This window comes from Octodon degus, unplaced genomic scaffold, assembly GCF_000260255.1.
Source record: "Octodon degus isolate 3935 unplaced genomic scaffold, OctDeg1.0 scaffold00021, whole genome shotgun sequence".
Classification (NCBI taxonomy): domain Eukaryota; kingdom Metazoa; phylum Chordata; class Mammalia; order Rodentia; family Octodontidae; genus Octodon; species Octodon degus.
This window is the reverse complement of record NW_004524597.1, coordinates 14,194,641-14,198,850: the sequence shown is the minus strand read 5'-3', so window position 1 is coordinate 14,198,850 and position 4,210 is coordinate 14,194,641. Positions and strand designations below refer to the sequence as shown.

At 43.7% G+C, this 4,210-nt stretch overlaps 1 pseudogene; it reads left to right on the top strand.

Moving 5' to 3' along the window:
• Positions 1–3,193: 3,193 nt before the first annotated feature.
• On the top strand, positions 3,194–3,706 carry LOC101590156 (annotated as a pseudogene).
• The last annotated feature ends 504 nt before the right edge of the window (positions 3,707–4,210 follow it).

Here is a 4,210-nt window from a genome sequence, read left to right as displayed (position 1 = left end):
AGATGACAGATATGGGCCACCATGCCTCCTAAATTAACATAATGCCTTACCTGGAGAAGTCTTTGAGCAGACTTGCAAGGTCCTTGGATGGTCCTGCTCGGATTCCTGCCTTTCTTCAGTATTCCCCTCCTTTGTTTTTATAACTAAATAAATATGAGCCATCCAGAGAAGATCTTGGTCTTAGTTCCCAGAGAATCTTAAATTATGCTAGAGGGTTTTGATTCTCTTGAAGTCCTAAAATCATACTACCTGACTCTAAGCCTTCACTGACACTCCTTTGGGAGATTTTAGGGCATAATCAGTCTTCAGTAACCAAGGGATATTATTGTGTTATCAGATGAAGAAATACAAACAGCAAATAAATCCATGAAAAAATATTCACCTTCACTGCTCATTTGAGAGACGCAAATTAAAACTACACTGAGATTCCAACTCATTGCAGAAACAATGGATATTATCAAGAAATCAACCAATAACAAATGCTAGAGGGACTATGCGAAAGGAACCCTATTGCACTGTTGGTAAGAATGTAGACTGGTGCAAAAACTGTGAAAATTCCTCCAAAAAAAAAAAGGATTGGAGCTCCCATTTGATCCAGCTATTCTTCTGCTGGATATGTTCCCAGAAGAACTAAAAACATTGTACCACAGAGATATATACACATCTATGTTTACAAAGCGCAATTTATAATAGTTAGATCTTGGAAACAACCCAAATGCCCATCAACTGGGGAATGGATAAAAAATGTGGCCTTTTTATACGGGGAAGTGCTTTACTGAGCCATCTCCCCGGCCCTTGGCCTTTTTGTACAATGGAGTGTTACTCTGCCATAAAGAAGGACAAACTTGAGACTTACAGGTAAATGGATGCAACTCGAGACCATACTCATAAGTGAAATAAACCATTTGCACATGTACAAATATATTGTCTCTCTAGTGTGAAAGGCTGAAAGAGTAAATAAGATCCAAGTACAACAGATACTGTAAAATGTGAAGAAATTGTTCAGAAAGAAAGAGAAATTGGGATGGGGGAAAGGAGAAAAGGAGAAAGCATGTATATATATATATATATATATATATATATGTATATATATATAATAGTTATACTACTAATTTCTCTTGGTTCATTGAAAAGAATGGTTTGTGCTAATAGTTTTTTTAAATTATTTATTTTTATTTATTACATTTATTTATTGTGTGTGTGTGTGGCCAGCTCAGCCCACCAGGGGGCGGGGCTGGCTGGCATGTGGTGCTGGGGGATCGAACCGCGGTCCCTGTGCTTTGCCAAGCTTGCTTCAAGTAGGTGCTTTAGACCACTGAGCCATCTCTCCTGCCCCTGTGCTAATAGTTTTGACAATTAAACCCCTATATACTATACTCTGAGTAATTAATTTAAAGATAATATGCAATGTATTACAATGGTTAACCTATTATCTTATTTTGGAAGTGTGTTTTATTTTCTCTTTAGAATAAAAAATTAAGGGTTGGCCAAATAGCTCAGCAGATTAAAGTGTCTGCAAACAAGCACAGGGGCCAGGGGTTCAATCCCAGCACTTGGGAGACTGTAAACAGGAAAATCACTATGAGTCCAATCTAGTAGTGAGACCCTGAACACCCTGTAGACTCTTCCCTAAAATACAAAATAAGTAAATAAGTAAATAAATATCTGCAATAAAAAATAAAAGACCCATTTGTTAAAAGCATAGCCCCTAGTGCTGCTTGGGAGGTGGAAGAAACATTGAGATGGGGCTCAGTGGGAGTTGATTTGGCCAAGGGAGTACCTTTAAAGAGGATATTAGGAACAGCCCCTCCTTCTTCCTTTCCCTTTTGCTTCCTTGCCATGAAATGCATGGTTTTGCTCTGTCAGGGAGCATTACCTTGATGAGCTGCCCCCCAACAGCACACCCCTACAAGAGTCCTGAAAGTAATAGATCTACCCCATCATGGAACCTCCAAAACTGTGAGCTAAAACATCAGTTCTCTTTATATAAACTGGTTACATTAGGCATTTTTATTTTTATGTATTTAGTACAGGGTCTCACTACACAGATAGGACTCATAGTGATTCTCCTGTTTTCAGCCTCCCAAGCACTGGGATTACAGGCTCGTGCCACCACGCCCAGTCTTACATTAGGTATTTGTAATAATGATGGAAAGCTGACTACTACAGTAATGGTTGTTGTGGTGTTCCTGTACAGTCCATAGCGGGAGAAGTCAGGAGAGCAAGGGTAGAAGCCTGCATCGAGCAGTGGTTACCTGAAAGTGGCTGTATAGGAAGGAATGTGACTGGCCACACCGAGAGACTGTGTGCACGTGTAGGACAAGAAACTGTCAGGGGCCAGGGATTTGGCTCGGCAGCACAAGTGCCTGCTTGAACTCAGCAAGGTCCTAAGTTCAATTCCTAGTGTGAAAGCAAGCAAGCATGGAGGGGTGATTGAGATTTATGATGCGAGAAAGTCCAACTTATATTTAAAATGTTGAGACAGCATAAAATTATAACAATTCATTACAACCGGTCCACACCTGGGGAAAACTTTTTTTTTTTTAAATTTTATTTATTTAGTGTATGTGTGTGTGTGTGTGGCCAGCTTAGCCCACCAGGGGGCAACCCTGGCTGGCATGTGGTGCTGGGGGATTGAACCGTGGTCCCTTTGCTTTGGTCCCTTTGCTTTGCTAAGTTTGTTCTAAGTAGGTGCTTTAGACCACTGAGCCATCTCATCAGCCCCAAAACTTTCTTTTTAAAGAAACCTAAAACTACCCTACATTTCTGAAAATAAAACTCCTCTTGTAAAAAACCTACACTGTTTTCCAGTTACTAGAAAATGTAAGTGATATCATGCCTTTAAAACTTAGCATTGCAAGCCCTGGAAGCTGCTCTTTCCCATCCACCCACATCAGCATTGCCCTCACCTGCCCTCCGCCCACTGCATCTCCCTGCAGCCCAGACACATAGTATGATCTTTATGTGTTTGGTCTCTCAGCATTTTCCATGGAAGACCAAGGAGAACAGGCCATGATAGCAACTGGCAGCTTTGAAGAACAAGACGCCTTTCGAGAAGCTTGATCTTGAAGGCCTCGGCCTGGTACCTTGCAAAGCCAGATTCCAGCAGTTTTTCTATCTCATCTTGATGACTGAGGGTGGTGCCCCTTCTCTAGTTTTTCTCCATCTGCTGAGAGATAGGGAAATCAGAATCATGGTTGGATTCAAGGGCACAGACATGTCCCCTACTGCCACTGTGAAGTTCCCAGAGGCTGGCACAGCAGCCAGCATCGCAGATCTCCTCACCTTTCCTCTGGAGACTTCTAAAGTCTGGCTGCAGATCCAAAGGGTAAGGGCCAGTGCACACTGTGCCCCATGCCAAGCACGCCAGGCACCATCCTACCTATGGCACTCACTGAGGGGCCTAGAAGCCTCTACAGTGGACTGGTAGCTGGTCTGGTACAGCACATGAGCTTTCCTCTGCCCACATCAGTCACTATGACTCTGTCAAGCAATTCTATACCAAGGGATGTGAGCTTGCCAGTGTTGGGAGATGCCTCCTGGCAGGCAGCACTATGGGTGCCCTGGCTGTGCTATGGCCCAGCCCACAGATATAGGAAAGGTCCAGTTCCAAGCTCAGCCCCAAGCTGGAAATGGTCGGAGATACCAGAGCATTGTGGATGCCTCCAAGACTGTTGCCCAAGGGGCTGGGTTTCAGAGACTCTAGAAAAAGGGCCTCTCAATGTTGTTTGTAATGCCACTGTTAACTGCTGAGCTGATGACCTATGACCTCATCAGGGATGCTCGCCTGAAGGACTGGCTCTTATGGCTGCCCACACATCCTGAGAGGATCTGAGCCTCTCCTAGCTGATCCAACTGCCTCTGGCTCTAGCTTCACCTGCAGCCAAGCCATGCTTCCTTTTTCCTTCTTCCCTGTTCCTTCTTCCCACCACCTCTTTTTCTCCCCACTCACCCTCCTCATTCTCCCCACTGGCTCAGTGGTGGTAAACCGACCCTGTTTGACAGTGAAGAAATCTGGCCCCAGACAGGACCTCAAACCTTCTGTCCCTTGAAAAGTTCAGACCAAATCATCCTGACACTCAGCCTGGCCCAGCCCAGCCAGCCTATCACCCATAAAGCAAGCTTAATCATGGGGAAAAAAAAATAAAATAAAACAAAGTAAACATCTGGTGAATGAACTAAAACAAAACCTTATGCCTGCCTTGGGGGA